This window comes from Spinacia oleracea, chromosome 1 (genome assembly GCF_020520425.1).
Source record: "Spinacia oleracea cultivar Varoflay chromosome 1, BTI_SOV_V1, whole genome shotgun sequence".
Classification (NCBI taxonomy): domain Eukaryota; kingdom Viridiplantae; phylum Streptophyta; class Magnoliopsida; order Caryophyllales; family Amaranthaceae; genus Spinacia; species Spinacia oleracea.
In genome coordinates, this window is record NC_079487.1 from 63,425,768 (window position 1) to 63,453,719 (window position 27,952).

Here is a 27,952-nt window from a genome sequence, read left to right on the forward strand (position 1 = left end):
GGAGCACGGAAAAGTTATACTATTATAAGAGAAATTTAAGAGGAATAATTTCCCATGAGAAGTTCAACCAACACAATGTATATACATATTGGAATTGGCATCTTTAGGGTCGTTTGGTTAATCGGGGCAAGTATAATTTTCTAGGAAGAAGCTTTTCCCATGTCTAAGTATTTACTAGGAAGCAGATAACGTTGTTTGGTTAACATGTGAAGTAAAATCTCATGGAAAATTCCACTTACCTAGGGGAATCTAGGAATACAACTTCCTCAATTTTATAACTTCTCATGTTTTTGTCAACCAAACAACCCTACAGTCTTCCACTTTCTAGGAAGGAAGTCATACTTTCCATGTTATTTCATGTCAACCAAACATCACCTTAATTTATGTAATCTTGTTAGGTACTTTACTCTTTAAAGTAATCCGTATATGACAAATAAAACACCTAGGTTTTTCTCCCTAAATTACTGTGTAAATGGTAAAGCGGAATTTTAAAGAAACGAAGAGGGTATTAAACTTCTTACTTTGCAAAACGTAGTACTTTGAAATTAATATTACATTTTTTTTTTCTTCTAATTAATCACATAAAAGGTTTTGAAATTACCTTGTGTTCTACTACCTCCTTTTTAAAATGAGTTTTATTTAGTCCGTTTTATAAAAAAATTTACATTTTATTTTATTCTATTTTTTGACATTAAAATTTACCAATTTATCCTTCTTATCCCCATAATATTTACAATTTTTCACTCAATTTTTCTTACTTTTTTTTTTTCCCCTTATACCCACCCACCTTTTTCCAAAATTCTCTTATTTTATTCATATTTTATTATATTCAACTAATTTTTCTACTTTTATCTTAATATTTGTGTAAATAGTAACTGTAAATATTTTTATAAAACGGAGATAGTAGCTTGTTTAATTAATGGTTGAAATCATAGAGAAACAATCTTGAACCATAATCAATAAATAACATTAACTTATAATTTCCAAAGTTAGTCACATGCCAAACTCTTTGACACATGACACCATTATCGAATGTTAGTTCCTAGAATAAATAAAGATGAAAGTTCCCATAATAAGTAACCTAACTAAATATATAAAATTAAGTAACCTAATTAAATATATAAAAAAGTATATGTATATCTTGTTTACTTGGTTTACTTGCAACAAAGTCATCCACTATCACTTTCTATTTTTGTCAAAACACGTAGCATGTTCATAAATCACAAATTTATTAGATGTCACATGCTACGTTTTTAATTAACTTTTACAAGTTTGATTTTTCAAGCCATAGAGGTGGGCATAGTCTACAACTTAGTAAAAGTATATAGGAAAGGAAGGTTTAGTTGAGGAGTTTTCACGATTCATGATCATTGTATAGCCTTTTGATGAAACAAATCATGTTGTTGTCCTTCGTTTCTCTAGTCCTCTTGTAAAAAAAAACAAGTAAAGTTGGCTTACACTTGTCGTCTTAATTTATGTTTGTCAATCCAACACAATGACAAACAGCTAAAAAAATATGCATTGTATTGGGTGAGTCACTTACCATAAACAAGGTGTGCAGCTTGGATTGGATTTAGATGTAGTGAGAGTTAAACTTCAATGAACCGGGCCGGGTTTGCTATGCGGGAAAAACAAAAACAAAAATTATGCATCGGGTCCCTAAATAAGCGTAGAGTAGATTTGATACATAACTCGTTGAATTTATGCTCATGCATGTTAATGTACAAAATTAATCTTTTGAAATATACATTGAAAGTATATCATGCTCCATTTTACATTCTCCATTTCAAAATACTTTGCTACAATATTAAGGAATGGGATCCCGACAATGCTAGAAAATGAACTAACAAGACAACTCCCAATTCTCTAACTAAAAACCAGCATATGATAAGGACCTATGCACCCTAATAAACATAAAAGATGATTCCCCCAACTTTCATTGGTGGAACTACTTCTCACAAGTGAACGTTCCTCGGCCAGAAGTCAGATACTTCTAAGACATTGAGCATATCAAGTTCGTCATTTCAATTCATTCTAAGTGAGTGAACATGAACATGGGTGAAATCGTAATCTTATCTAGCCCTAACTTTCACCGCTGACTAGACTACGAGATCCACTCAGCAACATTGCATTATAACGAGCAATCAAGACCTTCGAACCCTCATTCGTGCCACTTTAAGGTCTCCCGAGGGGTGTAGGAACAACAACATTAAATTGACATTCCTATGGTCATACTACTGAAAAAAACGCGCAATTCAACGCAAAAAATCATAAACTCGAAATTAGAATTAGGAAAAGGGAAGTCCAATTCAATTCATACAAACCCTAATATTGGGGTCGCCCAATCCATAATTGGTTGAATACTAACACATAATGAAAATAGTGACAATCAATGTAATAAATGAAAGTATTAAATAACAAAAGTAAAGACAAATGAAGACATTCAATAGTTTAGAAAGCAATATATGAAGAGCAAACAACCTCAATCAATGAAGGGCTTGGAGAGAGAAAATCCGAATAACTTTCTTAATTGAGTAAACATCAAAACTAATGTGCTTATGGGGAAAACCCCAAATTAAGTAAAATAAAACCAGAAAGAGACTGAAGCTTTTATTAGTGTTAGCTTGGCTTAGGGTTTCATTTTTCAGTTGGGGTTTTATACAAAAGGACAAAATGGGTCATCCGAGCAATAAAATCAAAATGGAGCAACAACTCGCACGGACTGTGTATATTGACACGATGCGTGTGGGAGAAAATAAAGCAGCGCCACACGGGTTGTGCAGAGCGGCACGAGGTGTGCGATTGTTGCTCACCTTCCTTTGCTTGTGACTGTTTGCATAAGCCATGATGATGCACGAACTATGTAAGGGTCGGTGCATAGTTCGTGCATGCTTCATATCCTCGATCTTCCACATCTTCTTCGGTTCTTTCCTTAGCGTAGGCAATGTGCAAGAGGAGCATCTCTGAGTGAGTGATTGAGTTTCTTACATCCTTTAAGCCTTGATACTTGTTAAAACTCATACAAACCCCAAAACACAAGACAAGGAGCGTAAAATACAAACTATAAAGCGATAAACGTGCTCTAACTACTAAAAAGAGCCTAAACTAAGAAATAAGATACACTAAAAAGAAGGGTTATACAAGTTGTTCAGTAGCAATCCACATCAAATTTTAAAAAGGTACTATCTCCGTTTCATAAAGATATTTTCGGTTCCTATTTGCAGAAATATTAAGACAAAAGTAGAAAAGTTGATTGAATATAATAAAATATGGATAAAGTAAGAGAAATGTGTAAAAAGATAGATAGGGGTAAGAAATAAGAGAAAGTGATTGGAAAATTGTAAATTTAGTGGGGCAAAAAGGATAAGTTAGTAAATTTTCATGTCCAAAATAGAATAAAGCAAAGTGTAAACAACTTTATAAAACAGATTCAAACAAAAAAATCATTTTGAAACAGAGGTAGTATGTAAGTAAGAACTTTTTTTTTTTTACGGAAATGTAAATAAGAACTTTTAACACCCTAGCCCCTAGGTAACAATGGACAAACTCCTTAAGGCCTTAACAATCCAATTGGCAAATTTTCAAAAAAAGAATAGGATCCAAGTTTACGATCTTTGAGTTTTAACATTAAAGTGTCATATACTTCCTCCGTTTCGGAAAAATATCGCACCATTTGTTTTTTACACTATTTACACTACGACTTTGACCATTTTTTATGATCGTACGTAAGGAAATTTTAGTCATGTGGGGTCATGTTAGATCCGCATCGATATATATTTTCTAAATATTAATTTTTTATAATTTTTACTTGCACATGATTTGAGATATTAAGGGTCAACGTAATGGTTAGGAGAGTAAAAGTCAACCATGGTGCGATATTTCCGGAACGGATGCAGTATAACAAACCTTTTGGATCGGATTGAAATGGGAAAACACAAAAGTAAATTATTTCCCATTTGGGTTCATATTTTCAATTCAGTGTTTGAATTAATAACCCCTGGATAGTAGATACGAAGTACTCTTTCCGTTCTGAAATACTCGCATCGTTTTGACTAGACATGTTATTTGCTACTCCGTAATATATAATTTGACCACCAATATCTTTAACTACATATTATAAAAACTTATCAAATATTAATATTTAAAAAAATAATTAAGACGAATCCAACGATATATTATACTTCCTCCGTATTTATTTAAGGGGTACACTTGGCCGGACACGGGTATTAAGAAGAAGAATTGAATGAAATAAAGTAATAAAACAAGTGGGGTTGGGGTAGATATTTTAATAAATACAACCAATGGGGACCATGCCATTTTAGAGGTGTGGGGGCGGGGTGTAGTTATAAAATTATTTGTTTAACTAGGTTAAGTCCCGTGCATCGCACGGATGAGACTAAATATATTTTTTCTGTTCTAGATAATTTATTTAAACAAAGTTTTTAATAAATTAAAATCAACTTTTATCAACAGATGTTGGGAAAATAGGAGAAAATTATTATTTTATTTGGATTGATCTCCCTCCGTTGGATAATGTTCTCCACTTTTCCATTATGCACGGTCTTCAATGCACTACTTTGACCGTTAATAGTTTTAATTGCGCATTAGTAAAAATTATAAAAAAAAATGATAATTAGAAAACTTATATTGAAACAAATCCAATGATATCAGACAAGTTAATATTTTTACTCTTAATTGTACTATTAATTAGGGTCAAAGTTTTTAAACTTTGACCATATGAATAGTAAACATGAGGAACATTATGGAACAGAGGGTTATAAGTAATTTTGTTGGATCCACTTTTTAACACTTGTTTACATAAAATAAAAAATAAAAAATTGTTTTTTGTTTGGGTATGGTCGTATAATAACACATTTCAGCTAGTGTAATTTATTTATTTATTTATTTATTAACTATTGTAGGTTAAGAGTATAATGCATCTTTTTGAAAATTTTATATGAAAATCAAAAAAAATATTTTGCTATTTTGCTTTTACGGAGTTTCCGTAATAGCTTACTACGTATATTATAGAAGAAATAATATCAAAAAACCTGTGATTTTTTTCTATTCCTAACATATATGTTCTTCAAATCAGTAATAATATATATATTTTTTATCTTTATCGTAATACATGAAATTATAATTTAATTTTTTGTATATATAATTCTATTATATTAAGTAGAAGGAAAGATTAATAAAAAAATAATAATCAGGAAATCAGATATTTCAAAAGATTCATAAATTAAAAGGTTTTTTTAAAAAAAAGAAAAAAAATACTAAGAACTCACCAGGACATGACACGTGTTATTTCAGGTGTGTCTTTTAGTATATACTCCCTCTGTTCCTTTATGTTCTTCCCGTTTGGAAAATGGTGTGAAAATTAAGAAAATGAAATCTTGTAATGATTGAGTGTAAGAGTAATGATTGAATGTAAGATAAAGTAATAAAGTAGTAAAGGAAAGTAATAAAGAAATGAAGGAGGGGAAGTGATAAATCCAAGTAAAATTTTACTTCTTCCAAGGAAATCCACATTTTTGTAAAGGTGATTTCCTTGGAAGAAGTGAAATTCTTACTTGGATTTATCATATCCCATGAAGGAGAGAGAGAAGATATTTTTAATAAAGTAATAAAAAATCATAAAAGTGGGGTTGGGTGGGTGAATAGGGAAATGTGAATGAATTAAATAAGGGATGGTGGGAAATTTTATGATAAAAAGGTATGTCCAAAAAAGAAAATGGGAAAAACATATAGAAACGCCCAAAATAGAAACGGGAAAAACAAAAAGGAATGGAGGGAGGAGTAAACTAGGTTAAGTCCCGTACAACGCATGGATGAGACTAAATAAGAAAATACTAAGGACTCACCAGAACGTGACACGTGTCATTCTTGGTGTGTCTTTTAGTATATATAATAATAATATATTAATAGATAGATAAGATTGTGGAACATATGATATATTAGATATATTATTTAATTAGATGGTGGGGTTGATAAATTACTAAATATGACAAATGTATCTCTTAAATAAATACGTTCGAAAAATACAAGTGTATCTTTTAAATAAATACGGATAGAATATACTAACATTTATTTTTAAACTAGAAATAAAATAGCATCAAAGCCATTAATGCTAATAATACAAAAATCAAAACGGTACAAATATTTCGAGACGGGAAAGTATACAACTCCATCAATAGTCAATGTTTGGGCTCCCAATTGATATTCAATTGGGCCACTAAGTCCAAAGCCCAATGGCTCTAAACAACAGTATCAAACCTTACCACTATGGCTATTCAGCCATCCATTAAGGCCCAAGGCCCAATAACAATAAATGACCTATGGGCATTTATTATGCAAACACTATAAATAGGCCACGAAGGCTCACACCTCAAGGTACGTCCAATTTATCGCCTTAAGACTACTCTTTTAGAGATCTTCTCTCTAGAATCCGAGCATCGTTCTTACTTAGGCATCGGAGGGGCTTTCCTCGGAAACATCCCCGAGGCTAGTAACTTTGCTCTTGTGCAGGTGAATTCGGACTCGACTCATTCAAGCAAGCAAGATCTTCAACACATACGAAAGGGCCTTCATTCGAAGCCCATTGTTTCCATCTTTACAACACCGGAACAATTTGGCGCCGTCTGTGGGGAAGAACACTTCAAAGCCTTTGAAAGACATTAACCACCTCTTTCTGCAAAATGGTTAATGATGTTATCAACAACAGTGATGACGATATGATAGTGCGGTCAGATTCAGAATCTGACGAAGAGGAGCACCCTCAATCGGTGGCGAGGTCACAGCCAAGCAGAGCTACGACCGCCACAAACGCAGGACCTCCGATTCCAACTAGGGAAGAGCTCACTGCGGCCATGACCATCATGCAAAACTTCCTCTTCAATGAGAAGCAGCAAGGATTGGAAAAAGACCGCAGAGAAGAGAGGAGGACCAGGCGAAGGCTGAACGAGCAGCCCAGTGTAGAAGTGTCCAGACCCGAACGAGAGCTCCTTCCCTTGACAGGAACACACCTGACGTCGAGATGGATGGAAAGCACGTGGGACACCCAAAAAAGGGCACAACAACAACCAGATTGGTTTGCAAAACCATCGCCCACTCCAACAGCTCTCCAAAGCGAATCGACTACTCATAATACTCGGATCCGAAGCTCGGTGCTCAGCAGGTTGAGGCCCTCGGTCCACTCAAGGTTAAGACCCTCGATCCATACGAGACTCGGGGTAGGCGAATCAAGCAGATCTGGCGAACGATCCGAGGTCAGTAGCCGAGAAAGAAGAAGAGACAGGAGGCATGATCGAACCCCTAGCCCCCATCGTACGCCCGAACGTTCTAATCACAGAACCTCGGCGAACGAAGGCATCAGGGCTAGACTCGGGAAAAGAATCATGACTCCCACGTCATCCCCTTTCTCGGACGAGCTGATCATGGAAGAGATACCGAAGGTAAGACTGCCAGCACACCTGACATATAGCGGAATCACAGATCCGAGGGATCATGTCATCTCCTACGAGCAGCAAATGTTCTTGAGTCCCTACTCCGAAGCATGTTGGTGTAAATATTTCCCAACCACGCTAACCGGAGTGGCGGGAGAGTGGTTTAGATCGCTACCGAAGGGATCGATCAAAAGCTGGAAGAAGCTGAAAAAGAGATTCTGCACACAGTTCGTGAGCAACAATCGCCCCGAGCGAACTACGGCAGAACTGACCTCAATCCAACAAGAAAGAGACGAAAGTCTAAGAGAGTTCATGGCCAGATTCATGAAGGAATCAACAAACATACCAAACTTGCAGCCAGATGTGGCCATCTTCGCCTTGAAGCACGCGCTCCAGGAAGGGAAATTCCGTGATAAGCTCTCGATGAAAAACCCCTCCAAAATAGCCGACGTGCTCCAAATGGCTGATGCGTTCATCAGAACCGAAGAGTTCAACAAAGCCGCTGCAAGGTTGAAAGGATCGTCGGATCCGAGAGACACAAAAAATGCCCAGAGCAAGCCCGAGGGCGGCTCAAGGAAAGGGAAGGAGAAAGTAGGAGTTAGAGAGATGAGCCCGAAGAAAGACGGGAGAAGGGGTGAACTTCAACCCAGATACACTAACTACACTCCACTAACTCTGCCCCGAAAAGAAATCTTTAGTCTCAACAGAAATGACGAAAAGTGGAAACTACCTGGGAAGCTCAAGTCCAACCCAGCTCGGAGAAACAAGAACAAATGGTGCGAGTTTCATGATGACTTCGGTCACCACACCGAAGAATGCAACTCACTGAAAGACAACATTGAGGACCTCGTTCGCCGAGGCTACCTGAAACAATACTTGTTAGACCGAAGGGAGGAAAAAGAAAAGGCCGCAAGTGGCAAACAACACGAGCAACCCCAGAAAAGGGTCTACGAAGCAACAGGGCACAAGAAGAATGACATCCTAGTGGTGTTCGGGGGACAGAAGTCTGGCCAGGCCAGCAAGAAACACCTAAGAGCTCTCACCCATCGAGTCAACTTCAGCGCAGTGGGAGACAACCAACCACACCCCCGGAACATGACCTTCACTGCCGATGATTGCTTCGGAGTCCAGTACAAACACGACGATCCTCTAGTCATTTCCATGGACCTCAATAACCACAACGTACACCGAGTGTTGGTGGACGGAGGAAGTGCCGTCAACATCATCTTCAGAAACTGCTTCGAGCAACTGATCCTCGAAGAGTCAGAGGAAGCATTGACGAAAGTCAGTTACCCCCTGATCGGATTCAACGGATCCGCAGCTATCCCTCGAGGAAAGATCACCTTGCCAGTCACAGTGGGCGAAGGCCAAGCAGCAAAAACCCTTCGGGACAAATTTCTGGTGATGGACTGCGACTCCGTATACAACGTAATCATGGGAAGAACCATGATTCACAAGATGCAGGCAGTCCCCTCCACATACCATCAGCTGATGATATACGTCTCGGACGCAGGATTCGCCGAACGAATTAGAGGTGATCAAGAGATTGCAAGAAGAACCTGCCACACCGCCGTCCGAAAGCCCAAATTAGGAGACGGTTCGGAGGCGGAGAAAGATGCTCCAGGAGAGGAGAGCGAGGCAAAAAGGAGAAAAGCAGGCACGAGCAGCTTATCTCCCGCAGAGGTCGATGCCCGCCCCGAAACCCTGTCTCCCGAACCAGATCAGGAAATGGAGGATATCTTCCTCGAAGAAGGTTCAGACAGGAGCGTCCGAATAGGCAAGGGCCTAAGCTCGGGGCTCCGAATCGATTTGATCCAACTGCTCAGGGATCACAAAGACATTTTTGCATGGTCAGCAGCAGATATGCCAGGGATAAATCCGAAGCTGATTTGTCACAAGCTGGACGTCAACGCTGAAGCTCGGCCAATCAAACAAAAGAAGAGGAATTACTCCTCGGAGAAAAACAGAGCCATCGCCGAAGAGGTGAAAAAGTTGCAGGAGGCCGGATTCATCGAGCCATGCATGTACCCAAAATGGTTGGCCAACGTGGTGATGGTCAAGAAAGCGAACGGTTCTTGGCGAATGTGCGTGGATTTCACAGATCTGAACCGAGCCTGCCCTAAGGACTGCTATCCCTTGCCGAGGATAGATCAATTGGTTGACTCCACCAGCGGCCATGCACTGCTCAGCTTCATGGATGCCTTTTCAGGCTACCATCAAGTGTTCATGCACCCCGACGACAGAGCAAAGACAGCATTCATCACGAGCGCAGGAGTGTTCAACTACAAAATGATGCCCTTCGGCTTGAAAAATGCCGGCGCTACATACCAGAGGCTAGTTGATCACGTCTTCGCCGACCAGAAAGGGAGGAACGTCGAGGTCTATGTGGATGACTCCATCGTAAAAAGCATTAAGGGGGAAGACCATGTCAAAGACTTGGCAGAGACCTTCGGAAATCTGAGGAAATACAACATGAAGCTGAACCCAAAAAAATGTGTCTTCGGGGTGAAGTCAGGGAAGCTCCTCGGATTCATGGTGAGCGAAAGAGGAATCGATGCGAACCCGGACAAAGTCCAAGCAGCGTTGGATTTACCCGAGCCAAGGACCAAGAGAGACGTGCAGAGGCTAACCGGCAGGTTAGCCGCACTAACAAGATTCATATCAAAAGCCTCGGACAAGGGAGCCCCTTTCTTCAAAGCACTAAAACCAAAGAGCCTCCCCGGGGGAGAAGCAGAACCAGTCAAGAAAAAGGGGGTCCCGAGGAAAGTGGATCCCGAACTGATATGGGAGCAGGAGCAAAAAGAGGCTTTTCAGCAACTCAGAGCCCACCTAGCTCAACTGCCGACACTGGCCAGACCAAAGGAGGGGGAAACCCTGTACCTATATGTAGCAGTCAGCCCGGGAACCGTCAGCGCAGTGCTTCTTCGGGAAGAAGAGAAGAAGCAACAGCCAATCTACTTCACCAGCCGAACACTCACAGGGGCCGAAACTCGGTACCCGCTCATCGAGAAAGTTGCATATGCAGTGGTGGTAGCTGCACGAAAACTGAGGCCATACTTCGACTCCCACCAGATCACAGTACTAACTGACCAACCGCTCGAGAAAGTACTCGACAAAATAGAGAGGTCAGGAAGATTGGCTGCCTGGGCCTTCGAACTATCAGAGTTCGGCATCAAATATCAGCCGAGGACCGCCATCAAAGCACAGGCGTTGGCAGACTTCTTGGCCGAGTGCTCATACCAGGAAATGCTGGATGATACGAAAAGCACTTGGGAGGTCTTCACTGACGGATCCTCCACAGTAAACGGCTCAGGAGCAGGAGTTGTACTAATCCCTCCAACGGGGAAAAGCATAGAGTATGCATTGAAGTTCGGATTCAAAGCAACTAACAACGAGGCCGAATATGAGGCCGCAATCGCAGGGATAGAGCTTTGCTTATCCCTGGAGGCCGAGCATGTTTGCCTCAAAACTGATTCCCAGCTTGTAGCCAACCAGATCCGAGGGGAGTATGAGGCCAAGTGGCCCAGCATGACAGCTTATTTAGCAAAAATTAAATCCTTAACGTCAAAGTTAAGATCCTTTTAAGTCATTCTCATCCCCCGAGGACAAAACACACAAGCAGACGCACTGTCAAAACTCGCAAGCTCAACACTCATCGACTTAAACAGGTCGGTCCACGTGGAAGTTCACCAAGAGAGAAGCATTGACTTGCTACCCACCACAGTATGCAGTTTACGTACCGAACCCAGCTGGATGGACGCAGTAATTGCATACAAAGAAAGGGGAGAACTTCCCGAAGATAAGCTACAGGCGAGAAAGCTGAAAAGATTCAACAAGTGGTTCATCATCAGCGCCGAAGGAGAGCTCGTGAGGAAATCATTCTCCGCTCCACTGCTAAAATGTGTGGGTCCAACAGACGCTGACTATATCCTAAGAGAAATCCACCTCGGGATATGCGGAAACCACATCGGAGGCAGGACATTGGCACACAAAGCCCTTCGGGCCGGATACTGGTGGCCCACTATGGTTTCCGAGGCAAAGCAGATGGCAAGGAAATGCGAGAAATGCCAAAAGTTCGCACCAGCTATCCATCAACCAGCTCAAACCTTACAATCAACACTGTATCCCTTACCATTCGCACAGTGGGGGTTAGACATCATTGGTCCCTTCCCCTCAGCTACGAACCAGAAGAAGTGGTTGATTGTAGGAGTCGACTATTTTAGCAAATGGATCGAAGCTGAAGCTGTCTCCTCCATCACCGAACCTCAGGTCCGCAAGTTCATATGGCAGAACATCATCACAAGGTTCGGCATACCAAGACTGATGGTCTTCGACCACGGGAAACAGTTCGACAACACCCCGCTACAAAAGTGGTGCAAACAGTTCGGCATACACCTAGCTTACTCGGCAGTTTGCCACCCACAAAGCAACGGGCAAGCCGAAGCTGCTAACAAACTCATCCTCAACGCACTCAAGAAAAGAGTCGAGGATAACAAAACAAGTGGTTAGAAGAGCTACCCGGAACGCTATGGTCCCTTCGGACCACCGAGAAAGAAGCTACTGGGCAAACACCGTTCCACCTTGTATACGGATCCGAAGCTGTCATCCCTGTGGAAATCGGAACAGAAAGCTTGAGGATCCAGGCATACAACAGGTATGATGGACTCCAAGGAGAAAGCAACAACCAACTTCTGTCCGAAGCTCTCGACCTACTAGACGAAGCTCGGAACGATGCGAGGACACTCAACGCAGCTTATTTGCAGAGGGTCAACAAGCATTACAATCGAAGAGTCAACGCCAGACCCCTAAAAGTCGGTGATCTAGTACTCAGAAACGCCGCCTCGGTTCAGAAAGGACGGATCCATGGCAAACTCTCGGCGACCTGGGAAGGACCATACATCATCCATTCCGAAAAAAGGCCAGGCACGTTTATGCTGAAACAGTTGGATGGAACAATCTTGAAGAACCATTGGAATACCGATGTTCTCAAGAAATATTTTGTATGATCTCTGTCTGTAAACCAAGTAAGTTGTTTAATGAGAAGAGGAAAGTCGTTTGGCACCATGTGTTTCATTAAACCTATCTCTATATTTCAAATTCATTGTCCCTTTATATATATACATGCAGCCTCGGATCTGATCAATCCGAGACTAAAAGCAGGTTGACTTTGCCCATTCCTTGATAAAATGCAAGAAATGACCAAATCATACACTTCGGGGAATCGTCCAGAATCTCGGATTCGCGATACCCAGATAAACCTTGTTCGCAACAAAAAGTCGCTCGAATCAAGTTATAAAACTTCGGCTCAGATCCACGGATCGCCAAAGTCATAACTAAGAGGGAGACTAGCGATCTCTTGCCCAGGTTTCCGAACCACAAGAGATCGGAAGAACAATCCAGACCTCTGAGCAGATCGACGGATTTGAAGAGTCTGGAAATTAAAGAGTCTCTTAGCAGATCTACGGATTTGAAGAACTCGCAAAATTAAAGAGTCTCTTAGCAGATCTACGGATTTGAAGAACTCGCAAAATTAAAGAGTCTCTTAGCAGATCTACGGAATTGAAGAACTCACAAAATTAAAGAGTCTCTTAGCAGATCTACGGATTTGAAGAACTCACAAAATTAAAGAGTCTCTTAACAGATCTACGGATTTGAAGAACTCGCAAAATCAAAGGGTTTCTTAGCAAGTCTACAAAAAGAAGAGCTCGAAAATCTACGGATTCAAAGACTTAAAACTTCGGAAGTGCAAAAAATTGAAAAGAGGCAGCCAAGTAACAAACATTCATTTTTCATTCAATATTTGGGGAAGTACAAATGCATCAAACAGCTCGGTACATACCCGAGGACCCTCAAAAGTTGAAAACAAAATGAAACAGTTAAAATCGGCAGCCATCAACAGACAATACCGGCCTACCGAAGTACTAAGAAAGCAAAAAGAAACAAGTACAACGCAGCGCCGAGGCAAAAGGGGGAAAGGCAAGCACACATTCGGAGGTCCTCAACTGGAACCAACCGACTCTGAAGAAAACGACTGCCCGAATCCCTAACTCTTGGGAGTCTCTGGAGCAGCCCCTAGGGGAGCATCCTTCGAAGAACCCCCAGCAGTAGTGTCACCTTCGGAATTCGCCTTCTGGGCCCGAGCCTCTGCAAGAGCAGCTTGGCGTTCAGCTTCAGCTTCGTCTCGATCAGCTTGGCACTCCACCAAGTGATCCTGGGCCCGCATCCAGAGAGGAACTTTCTCATTCCAAGGGAAATGAGGCATATGCTTCACAAACATGCGCCGAGCACCCAGGATGCCATTCCAATACTGCTCTCTACACTGATCAGCAGTGTAAAGGTCAACTCGCTCTTGCTCCAACTTCCGAATGGCCGCATCCTTCTCTCGGATCTTCAGCTGGAGAACAGGCACCTTGTCGGCTTGGTTCTGAATAATCTCCCGATGCTTGACAAACTGTTGAAGCCTCGCCTCCGCATCCTGGCTCTGCTTAACGACCGCCTCAAATTTAGACGTCATCTCCTTGAGAAGTCTGTCTTTTTCTTCAAGTTCGCTCGCAAACTTGGCGGCCATATCTTTCCTCTCCTTGTCGAAAGAAGCTATTTTTTCAGCATCCTCTTCGACTCGGAAGGTGAGCTTTCCAACTTCGGCCCCGATCTGCTCAGCAGAAGCTCTAGCCTCACGACTGTACTGAAGGTACAGCTGCTTGACCTCCACAAGCTCGGAGAAGAGCTGCCCAGCCTTCTGGTCCAAGATAGGAATATCACGAGCATAAGCCTCCTGATATCTCCTCAGTTGTCTCTCCTCAACCGAGCTGCACTCGGAAGCGAACGAGGACCAGAAAACAGCCTGGGAGCGAAGGAAAGATGAGCAGAAGTAGGAAAAACATAAAACAAAAACACAACTCAAAGAGAAAATCTAACACTTACCTCATTCAGGTAGTACCGGGCTATCATAGCCGGGTTCCTCTCTTCAGCTCCAGGAACCCTCCACTGCGGGTTGGCCCGAAGAAGATTCTCCCGAGCAGCTTCGGGACCCACCAAAGATCCCACGTGAGCCATGGGATTCTCTCCCAAAACCGGAGCCCTAGCATATCGAGCCATCGCCTCCCTTACTTCCTCGGGGATCCGCTTCAGCGGAACATCCGAGCAAGGGTCAGCATGGATCAATCTATCCAGGGCCGAAGTCGAAGTAGAACCCAAAGTCGAGTGGCGCCTCTTCCTCGTCAAACCTTGTTCGGGCTGCTCCTCCTCAGCAGAGGGAACATCCTTCTCAGCCTCGGGAACCTCAACATCGGGGCCTGTGAGATCCACCATCTCCTTATCTGGACTTCTCTCTCTTTCGAGAGAAACGTCAGCAGATTCCTTCTTCTCCTCGGCCACGATAGGGGCATCCGAGCCAGGAACAAAGTCGGCTTCAATCGCCTCCATCACCTTGGTGATATCCTGGATCTCGATCCCTAAAGCAGTAGACGGCTTCAGCGGAGAGGGGATGGTATCTTCCTCGGCCAACGGTTGATCCACGGGCGGCGGTTCCGCAACCACCACACTCTTTAACTTCTGCCCTGGCAAGGGCATGAAGTGAAGGAGATTCTTGGGAGGAGGCATGTCTTCCGAAACCGTTTCCTACAAAATAAGCGTTCAAAGATCAGCTTCGAAAAAGGGAAAGACGGACTACAAGAAAACCTCCAAGTCAGAGCAAATACCTTCTCCGAGGACTGAGAAGCCTTCGCCTTCTTCGGATGCGCGGAAGACCTCAGAAGAGTGCTACCCTTCCTTTTCCTTTGATCCTAAAAAGGGAGACCAAGGGTCAATAAATTTAGAGGAAGACAAAGGAGGAAATAAAGAAAAAAGGTGAAGTACCCGGTTCCTAGATAAAGAGATATCTATCCGAGCCGGAGATGAAACCGAAGGAACGGCACGCGGCACAGCGTCAGTCCCAGGACCCTAGAAAGATGGTCCAGGACCAAGACGTTAGCCGACGGCCAACCAAAGAGAAAGAAAAGACAAACGAAAACCGAGCCTATAGAAACACTCACCGGATCTGAAGTTGTCCTCAAATCAGGAAGCACGACCTTCACTGGAACAGCTTCGGGAGAGGAGGCAGAATCCCACGGATCAGCTCGAACTTCGGATATCCGGGCAACACCCGAAGGAGACAACACGTAATCCTTCAAACGAGGATTACGAGGATTCTCTTTCCCGAACTTGTAATCAGGAGCCGAGTCGTGAATAGTCTTCAGATCCAAAGAGATGCCCAAAATCGCAGGATCAAGACAGCTAAAGCCGTACTCTGCAAAAGCAAAGCACAAAAACGAGTCAGTAAAACGAGGGAAGAAGGAGGAGGACAAACTCACTGAAACACGGTCCCAGCCGAAAGACACCTACCCCTGTCAAAAATCCTGCTGAGACCGGCGACAGCAAGAATGTCCTCCCGCAAGATGTAGTTGAGGTTCGGGAGCCAGCTAGACGGCAGTTTATAGTTATCCTCCCGAGCCAAAAACCACTGGAGGAGATCCACGTAGTGGTGATGGTTCCGATCCGGAGCAGCCACGCCTCCCATATCAGGATCAGGAGTCACAAACCACTTCGGAGGGCGATAAAAATTGGGATGCTTCGGATCCGTCGGCACGCGAACAAGCAACCACTCCGTCTTCCAATTATGGTCAGAACTGAGGTAAGGGTATGCCGTAATATAGTTCGGCTCCCCTCTCCTTCGGGACTTTTTGTTTATGATGGTCCACCAACCATACCCATCACCCTTGGAAGCATGATTGAAAGACAGATCGTGGAGATCCCGAAAAACGGCGACAGAGCAGGGGAAGTTAACAAAGTCGCACACCCATCTAAATCCGATGATGTGCCTCATAGATTTGGGTGTAAGTTGGGCCAAACTGATGTTGTACGATACCAGGAGCTCGGAAATGAATGGATCCAAGGGAAAACGGAGACCGTTCTCCAAGTGATGAGTGTACACAGAGATGAACCCCCTCGGCGAATGAGTCACCCGAGGACGCTCCTGATCGGGAAGCTCACACCAGTACCCCAAGGCGTGCTGGATTCCGTATAGCTCCTCGGCCCTCCGATGGTAGTTCCCCAGCTTCGCCTCCACCAACCAGTCACCACTGACCGATTTCTCCAACGGACCATCGATCTTGGTGGTCTCATGCAAGATCGGGGCATACTTGCCCTTCGGATCAGCTTCAGTCCAATGAACTGGAAACTCAGGGTAAGAACGGCGTACACCCGAAGAACCAGCTTTCTTACCAGAAGTAGCACGTTCAGACACACCAGACCCGCCAACAGCACCATCTTTGGAAGCATCCCAACCAGTCGAACGTTTCTCCACCGGCCTCTCCGAGTGTCCACCCCTTGAATTCTTCTGTACCCTTCCCGAGGGCACATCCTCCCTCTCGCTAGAGGAACCAACGACGAACTTACTTTTTCCTTTATTCTTTGCCATGATCGCGAATTCTCGGTCTAGGGTTTAGATTGAGGAGTAGAGGAAAGAGCGAAAAAGTAAGGAAAATTCAGAAGCAAGTTACCTTTTTCCGAAGCGGAATTCGCCGACAAAGCGAACGACACAAGTTCCCGAAGTCCAGAACTGACCGAATTCCGTAGATCTGAAGAAACTCGAAAACTGCGATCGCCAGAAAAAGAGAGGAAATGTGTTTGAAAGAGAGAGAAAGTAAAGTTTGAAGAGAGCTAAGCGCCCAGTATTTATAGAAAAAAAGGAGGCGCATCAACTTCTTTTCAAACCCACGATCTCCACGACATAATACAAGTCCCAACACTTGTCATCAATGCAAATCATCCCTTTTCAAAAAAAGAGAGGGAACTTTTGGACTTCTGACAACTGGAAAACCCACCCATTTAATTCTAAATGGACCGGGTCTGGGGGGCATGTTGTTTGGGCTCCCAATTGATATTCAATTGGGCCACTAAGTCCAAAGCCCAATGGCTCTAAACAACAGCATCAAACCTTACCACTATGGCTATTCAGCCATCCATTAAGGCCCAAGGCCCAATAGCAATAAATGACCTATGGGCATTTATTATGCAAACACTATAAATAGGCCACGAAGGCTCACACCTCAAGGTACGTCCAATTTATCGCCTTAAGACTACTCTTTTAGAGAACTTCTCTCTAGAATCTGAGCATCGTTCTTACTTAGGCATCGGAGGGGCTTTCCTCGGAAACATCCCCGAGGCTAGTAACTTTGCTATTGTGCAGGTGAATTCGGACTCGACTCATTCAAGCAAACAAGATCTTCAACACATACGAAAGGGCCTTCATTCGAATCCCATTGTTTCCATCTTTACAACACCGGAACAGTCAATGTACTTGTTATCAAGAAAAGAAAAAGCAATAGTTAATATCTAGAAGTACGAAGTACTACGTATGTGCTACTGCAAGACACTTGGTGTTCATACCTGAATTTACACCTTTCCAAATTACTCATAAAATTCTAATTGGTTGACATTTGTAACAAGTATTTTCCTCCGTGGGACCTGCAATCATTTTACCCACGGACACTAGGCGACTAGCGTCATGACAGGATTATGGCCCCGTTTAGTTCACACTAGAATTAAGTCCGTGCAATGTACGAATTAATAAAGTAAAATTACCGAGGAAATCTAATATATATATCTCTATTATGGGAAGTTTTTTAAGAGATTTTAAAGCGTCCACGTAGGATTTTCATGTCATCACATATCATTAATTATTCTTTATGTTTGGTATCGATTATTCTTGCGTAGACAGGATCCACAATAATATTAGTGTGGACCCAAAATCAATAGTTTTCTCTAGCACTTCTTTAACACTCATAGTGACATTTAGTGTGGATCAAGTCCATTTAATAATTGGTAATATTCCGCTTTTTATTACCCTTGATCGCACCTTATGTATGTGTGTTATACAGGACACTAGACAACAAAGAGCGATATGTATAGTTTCGGGGTAGTACTGCTAGAACTACTTACCGGAAGACTGTCAATGGAAAAGTTAAGACCAAAGGGAGAACAACACTTAGTCGATTGGACAATGCCATACTTGTCTAGCAGCAGGAAACTAAGGTACATTATTGACCCAAGGTTAGGAGGGCAGTACTCGGTGAAAGGAGCTAAAGATATGGATCAATAGGCTAAACAATGTGTGAGTCTAAACCCGAAAGATAGGCCTAATTAAGATGTATGTGGTTGTACAGACACTCGAAGGGTTGCAAATCTACAAGGATATGGCTGTTTCTTGTGGTTTATGGCCACCACCAAATAGTAAATCAACTAGTATAACACCCGTGCGATGCACGATTTGAAAATCATAATATCAAATTTGTAGAAAATATATCATATATAGGGGATTTTCTTACACCAATATAATATTGTATTTACTTAGTAGTGACTGTCATGCGGAGATTTTATGTTTATTATCCTTATCCTTCAAAAAAAAAATACAGTATTGTATTAATATACATAGTAATTTAATCATTACAATATGATGGCAAAATTAACCAATAAATTAATTAATCAATGAGGTTTCGAATAATATTTTTGTCATTTCCCCCCTAAATGTGTTGTTAAGTACTCCTTCCGTTCCATAATATTTTCCGATTTTTCATTATGTGCGGTCTCCTATGCACTACTTTGACCATACATTATGAAACGGAGGAAGTATAGAAGAAGATTCAATAAAAAAAAATAACGTCTTATTTAAACGTTTGACTTTCGGTAAATGGTCATACGTAGCTCCTATAATAAAATGATTCAATTCCGGGTATTAAAAACTAAATATTTTTATATATTTTAAAAAAACATTTGAAAAAATGCTTATAAATTATAGAGTAGGTCAATCGTTACCACCATTGTGGCTTTGACCCATCATTTTTGTGCATGTCTATTTTAATTTTTTATAGGAATTTAATATTTTACTACATTAATAGAAATTAGTAAATTATATGATGAAAGTGGTTCTATTCAATTCATCATCCGCTAGGGGAATAAAATATAAAAGTATTCTTGTCATAACACTCGTTTTTATTTGTACGGACCGTACTCATCTTTTTTTTCCACCCGAATTACGTACCACCTTAGTATCTTACCCATAAACCTTATAATTTTTTTCAATTTTTATAATAATTTGATATTTTATTACGTTAATTAAAAATGAGAAAACTATACATTGGAAGTAAATTTATTATTTTTATCAACGGTGGTCGGAACATAATTAAAATTATTCTTGTCATACACACCCGCTTATGTACTAACAAATCCTAACACACATCTTCATTCTACTCATTTTTAACCCACACGAATAAACACTTTAGTATGTATAACTTACCAATAAACTTGATAAAATGTCTTACCCTCCGGACTTGTACTTGAATATCCGAAACGGAAGTCTTCTTACCCGTAAATAAGCCCTACTCGAATGAACTCACTTTTTTCATTCCTAAATAACAATCGGTTTACTTTATCCAAGCACCAACTTTGACCTTAGTTAGGTCGTTCATAAAATACACTCATACGTAGTAAAAACAATATCATATACCAGCTGTTTCGTATTAAGAATTAAAATATAAAATAATACTCAGTAAATCTTTTATATATTTTTCTCTGAATATATTGATATGAACGATCAAAGTTAAATCTTGAAAAGTGACACTACTAAGGACTATGTATATATTCTGCTTTCGAGCATTTTGACATATAATATTTTTAGTATTACACTTGTTATAAAGTCAAGAAGATAGTTAATACTTACAATAAAATGTTCAAGGATTTGGGGAAAATTAGTAGGTGTGTGGGACATGTCGCGTGTAACCCCAACCCATATCCTCCGATCCTTACCATGGTACATATAAAATGTATCTTGATTTCACCACCAACTTATTATATATGAAGCACTTTTTTTTTAAAAAAAATCTATGTTTTGATCTCTATATATTTAATTTCACGTTGAAATTAAGGAATTTTTTTACAATAATATGTTCTCTTTTAAAAAAACAAGTACGGAAAAAAAGTTTATAATACATGTTCTGTATGTTAGTAAAAATACATGACTATTTTCATGGTATAAGAACATTTTCTTCCCGTCCAATAAAAAAATAATCACATTTTCTAGCATACAAAACATTTTTCTGATCAGGGTTTTTAATTTTTTTAACCACAATTATCTTTATTATTGACTTCTTTTCAACTAATATGACCTTAATTATTGAAATAAGTTTCAGGTCCTATAAGTTCAGATAAATTCAGGTAATAAGTTGAAGAGAAAGTTGAAGAGAAATCCCCCTATATGAGTCAACTCTTGAAATAAAGTCAAAATATTCATTTTCCCTTTCATACTTATTGAATAATGTCATTGGATTTTCAAGTTTAAGATATTTAGTAAGCAGGAAAAAACTAAAGAAAAGTTTTTTTTTTCTTAATAGTCGAACTTTTATAACTCTAAACTTTAGGAATAATAACTTTCAATAATCAAAATTACAATGTTTCAAATTCAATAATTATACACTACATTGGGATAAACTACCTAGCTAGAAAGTTTAATTAGTTAGTCTATGATTCCGGTTTTACATATTTTTTCTCTAAATTCTTGCGTTTAAAAAGTTGTTCTACACTCACTCGTCTATCCATAACTATGATTTTTTATTACTCCTATCAGCGTGGCAACTTGTTATAAAGCAAGAAGTTTGAATATTCAATGAATGAGTAATGTATTGTCGTTTTAAAGTCGAGAATATGATCATGCATATACTTAATGATTTTCTTTGACCAAAGTATAACAATTATCAATTATGAGTTGTGTTGTTATATTCTTGAGCTTTGTTATGTTTGACTTATTTTAACTTATTTTAGGCAAAATAAGTTCAGATAAGTTCATATTAGTTCACTTCAGATAAAATAAGTCGAATAGAACGGAGCCTTGGTTGTATATTTTGTAATAAAGTCAAAAATATTATTTTATTTTAATTATTTATATTAAAAGAGTCGTAAATCATAGAGCGAAATTTATATTAAGAAATAACTTTAACAAAGTACTCCATAAGTTTTTATTTTCCTCTAAATATATTGATATGAACGATCAAAGTTAAATCTCGAAAACAGACACTTATTAAGGACTACGTATATAATATACTTTTGAGTATTTTGACATATATTTTTTAAAATATTAATTACACGTGTTATAAAAATTCAAAAAATACTTAATATGTACAATAAAATATTCAAGAATTTGGGGAAGGTTAGTAGGTGCGTGATTATACTAAAATATTCAACGAATTGAGGAAGTATCCTATAAATAAAATATACTAAGACAATGACGAAGTTATTAAGGATCCAAAGGGGCATGGGCCTTTGTTAACTTTTAAAAAATAGTATACCAAATAGGCCTAGTCTAATATGTTATTCATTTTTTTTTATAAATTAGTATACCAAACAGGCTCAATTTAATCTGTTAATTATTCCCCACTTTCCTAAATATTGACTCATTACAATTTTAATCTCACATAAAATGTATTTGGTCCCACCACTTTTATTTATTCTCAACTTCATAGTACAACCAATTCATCACAAAAACATTTTTGGTGCATGCATGGGGCAAAAAATTACGAAGGGATCGAGTACTCCTATATAACTACTACTATTATGTACGAAATATGTCTTTGATTCCTTAGATTCTAATATAATAGTGTATATTTAATTTTATTCACCTATATACTATATAGACGTATTTAATTTATAGAAGTTAGTAAATTATTATTTATTTTTTTGGTTGGAGAAGTTAGTAAATTATAAATACAAACCTGTTACCTAAATTGGTATATGGTACTTTCCTTATTGTTTGGGTTGGAGAAGTATTCGATACTTTTTTTTTAATTCTTGTTTCTTTTCAATTGTTTCCTTTGAATATAAAATCTATGACCTATATAGGTTAATATGGAAAGTTTGGTTACAGTAATTTTTTTGCTAATAAATATGCACTTTGTATATTTAGTAATAAAATCCTAGATACTATTTTTTTTAATTATTTACTTATATTAAAAAGAGAGGCCAATCAATGAGTGACAAATGTCATCACCACATTGATTTCCTCTCTTTTAGTATATTATATAGATGATTTTGCATTTGTTCTTCCATATTTCTACTTTCTTTCATATTATTTTTAATGGTTGTAATGATTTATTGTATTATACTAATTATGATGAATTTTCTTTGTTGATATAGCCCGGATAGGTGATGATAGTTCAGGATGTAACTATTCTTTTAAAGAAAGATAAAGGCACAATCTCCACGAGGCCACGATAGTAGAGGAGCCGGGGAAACATGCATGGATGATTCTACCAAGTTTGATCATCAAAACATAAAGTTTTATGATCGACTCTAAGTAATCTAGATCTAGCTATATATATATATTCTCTTGTCCTTGTTTTACAAATAAAACATGCAATATGCAATTTGGTTTAATACTTCTTACTTACGTACTTTGTCAATGTGTTTTTAAGTAGTAATTTTATCACTCTGAAAAGCACGAGTATTTATCGATCATCACATAATTACTTTTATATGGATCTGTTATTCATTTTTATATCTAATTTGTCCCTAAAAATTATGATTTTGTTTTATTTGAATGATTGATCTGGTACTTTTTTAAGTCTTTCTAATTTATTTGTTTCAAAATCATTTGCAAAGCTTAAGCAAATCAATCACATACGAAGTTGATTATTTTATTTTTTAAAGTTATTTAGCTTAGTTAGAATTAAAATAATTAAGAGGTAAAAAGATAAGGATTGTATTTATCTTTTTCATGATTAGCGTATTGGTACTTAGATACAAGTATGAGACCAAATCTTTATTAATCATCATATTCTTGTTTTTTTTATCATCATCAAAAGAGTTTAACATCAAACACATTCTTCATAATCACCAACCAAGCTGGAATCTTTAAACTAAACTATAGATTAATACCTACCAAAGATCAAAGGGAGGCGACCCTAGTTGATGAGACGAATTTTCAGCAGGATGCAAGTAGTAAATAGTACTAGGATTTTGAGTAGTTTCAGTTAGAGTTGAGGAATCAGAATCGATTGTCATTTTAGCGTTGAGAATCGAAGAATTATGTCAAAATTTGGTCGAGAATTCTTGAAATTAATTCAGAATTTAGTTCAACAAGATAAGTTGACGTAAACACGATACTGTTCAGGAAGAAATCATGAAATTAATTGGCAATTTCCAGATTAAACCACTAGAATTTCAGAGAAATTTGTGTGAAATTACTACAAAATTGAAGTAATATCAACAATTAGAACAACAAATAGGGAAGAAATTGCAAACATTCAGAGAAGATTAGGAACCAAACCAGAGAAATTAGGGATTGAATGTGACGAAATCAGATAAAGGAAAAGGGCTTAATCAGCAAGATCATGTAATATCTATCAATGATGATCGAAAGAAAAAAAATGCTACAATCTTACTGCCTGATACCATGTTAAACTTTTAGAAAGATAACCCAGCAAGACAGAAATAGATGGAGAGAAAATGGGGTAAATGTTGAGGATTTAATACAACATACAAAAATGAAGCAATCTCTAAGAGATGGACTAAATAGAATATGGGGCGAAAAAAGAAGGACAGAGGGAGTCTATACTTATACAAAGTATATGCAATGATTTTTTTGAGATCACATGAATAACTAACTCGAGTTTAAGCATCATTGAACTAACCATTTCATAACTTGATTTTTTTATGAGTGCCTTATGCATAAATATTTTAAATATTAAAAACATATGTATACTCCAACTTGAATATAAACCTATTTTAACTTTCTATTATGGGTATAATTTATAAAACACCTATTTTACGATGATATAATAAGACAAAAATTTACAAAAATTGACAAACCCGTGCATCGCACGGGCTTCAATACTAGTTAATGAATAATTTGTTACTTTTTTATGGTAAAAGTAATAACAACGGCATTTGCTAAAAGAACAATTACAACGTGATTGCTCGTCGTGAAAGGGGTCGTCATATATCGATCATGTCGGTACTTAGATACTGTTTCACTTAAAAGGCTGGATTTGATTCGTTAATGATTTTATTTTTTATTTTTTGCAATGTAGTTGCATTAAATAGAACATGGTAGTTGACTCCTAGTTAAATTTATCTCTTATTATCTTTTACTAATTATGTATTTATCTATTTGGACTCTTAGAAACTCATATTAAATTATCTCTTATTATCTTTTACTAAGTATTTATTTATTTATATGTTATTATCTTTTATCGGGTCTTTATTTTTATTTTTATTTTTATTTTTATTTTAATAAATCTAAAATAATATTAGTTATACGTATATGATAACGTGAAAATCCTACATGGCGCTACGAATACTCTCCAAAAATAAAAATACATATATATATATATATATATATATATATATATATATATATATATATATATATATATATATATATATATATATATATATATATATATATATATATATTAGGTTATATATTTCTCCTTATCTGATTTGAAGTAATCTAGTCTGATCTAATCTGAGCTGATCCAATATGAGCTGAGTTGATCTGATTCGATCTGATTTTTTATAATTAAGATTTAAGTAAAAACTACAATTATTAATATTAAATGATTTACAAATAAATAAATTTTATACAAATTTATAATATTGTTATTACAAATTACACATTTTTTATTGAACTTTAGTCATTATTTAATTGTGTGGATATTATATAGACTTGGACATGATCTGGATAAATCGATTCTGAATTGAACATGATCTGGACAGATCGATTTTGAGTTGGACATGATATGGACATATTGTTTCTAAGTTGGACATGATCTGGACATACCAGTTATGATATGGACAAATGATTCTGACATGGGAATTATTTGGACATAATGGTTATGACATGAACATTATTTGGACATATCGGTTCAGATCTGGATGTATGGGTAGATTGGTTCAGATTTGGACATGATCTGTATATATCAGTTCTGATTTTCACATGATCTGTATGGATCGATTCTGATCTCGACATGATATGTACATATCAGTTTTAAACTGGACATGTGTTGTACAGATTGGTTCTAATATTGACATATCATGTACAGATCGGTTCTGATCTGGACATGATCTACGCATATCGGTTCTGATCCGGACATAATGATTCTGATCTAGACATGATGGTTCTGGTCTATACATTATGGTTCGGATCTTGACATGATCTACATATACTGATTCTGACTGGACATGTTCTGTACATATCAGTTTTGATATGGACATGATATGTATAGATTGGTTTTGATCTACACATGATTCGTATAGATCGGTTATAATCTGGACATGATTTGTATAGATTGATACTCATCTGGACATGATCTTATGAATCATTTATGATATGGACATGATCTAATCATACCGGATCTACTATTGACATGATATGTACAGATCGGTTCTGATCTGGACATATCGGCTTTGGTATGGACATGATTTGTACAGATCGATGTTGATCTGGACATGATATATACAAATCGGTTATGATCTTGACATGATCTATACAGATCTGTTATGATCTAGACATGATCTATACATATTAGTTAAGATTTGGACATGATCTGTATATACTGGTTCTGATCTGCACATGATCTGTATATATCGATATTGACCTGGAAATGATCTGCACAAATATGACCATCATCTGTATAGATCAGTTCTGATCTGGACATAATGGTTTTGATCTACACATGATCTGTACAGATGGTTCTGATTTATACAGATCAGTTATGATTTGGACTTGATCTGATCATACTAATTCTGATCTGGATAGATCGGTTCTCTAGACATGATCTGTATAGTTCGGTTTTGATCTTAACTTGATTTGTACATATTTGTTCTGATCTGGACATATCGGTTCTGACCTAATAATAATCTAATATGAACTTAATTTTTCTGATATGATCTAAGTTTCTGAAATAAGGTGATTTAAAAAGGGCATAAGTTACTCTCTCCCTGTATAATTAAGTGATGCACTTTGACCACCACAGAGTTCAATAAACGCGAGTTGATTTTATTAAAATATGAAGTAAGTGGGGTAAATGGAGAATAAACAATTAGTACCTCCGTATTTAATTAAATGATACACTTTGACCGACAAGTAGTTTTAGCATAGTGAGTTGAATTTATTAAAATAGATAAAAGTGGGGTAGCGGGTTTAATATTTTTTTTATAGTAAAAAGATGATGTGAGTAGGTGCATGAACCACAAAGAAGCAGATAAATGTGTCCTTTATTTAAATACGGAAGATTATAGAAAACGTATCCATTAATTAAATAAGGAGGGAGTAGAATATGAAGTAAAAGATAGTGGGTATTAAAATATTCAAATGAAAGAAAATATAAGAAATAAATGAAATATTACTAACTAAATTAGATCTCGTGCATGCACGAATATTCTAAACTATTTGACCAATTTTTTAATACTCTGTAATATATTAAGCTTGAATATATTGATCCCTAAAATTATTGCACAATTAACAAATCTTGAACATACTCATTTAATCATCTTACCAGGTACGGAGTATGTAATTTTCGTCCTACTATGTATTACATAATTCGTATTTTATAAGCTTGACACGCTTAAATATTTGATATACTAATATATTGATTTGACTACAATATTAAGTGGATATAGCTTCCAATATTAATATATCTATTTACTAAAATATTACAAAAAATCATTGATAGATTAAAAAGTGATACCGCAAGTGCACGGTGTCTGTTGTTAGCAGATACTTAGCAACTACCGGTAGACCCCATAAGGAGACAAGTTCTTTTAGTTTTTTTCCCAATTATATATACTAATTCAATAAACAAAAAGTGATTTTTGGTTTATAAATGTATGGGAATACAAACGGCAACACGTAGTCATTAAGATCGTCCAATTATACTCCACCGAATGGATGGGCTCCCAAACCTAACAGAAGCCGGCTGGGCAAAGAGTTTGTGTTGACCATGGAACCAGATTAGGGTTTCTATCCTATATTCCTATATATACGGCCCAGATGCACATCAGAAGGCACGCAATCAATGAACCTTAAACATAATTCTGGAACTTGAGCCCAGAAACCCCGTCTAACTCCGGCCTAGGAAGAAGACTCTTGAAGACCTCTCGTCGTCTTTACCGTACGACTCATTAGTCAAGGATCCATGTATTTGTACCGAAACAATAACTAATGAAACTAAAACTATAATATAAATGTAGGATTTGCAAGCTGCGTTTGAGAGGTTTCGAAGAGGCGATCACCTTCTTCGTCACCATGGGAAGACCTCGGAAAACTCAGCCCAAATCTTCTGGAAAAAAGTCGAAGAAACAGGATGAAGGTGTAATTCCTAAACCACACACTCGAGCAACTGTTAAGAACCACCAAGCTCCATCAATGGTGGAGGATGATGAAATTTCTGGAAAATCGATTGTAGACCCAGATGATC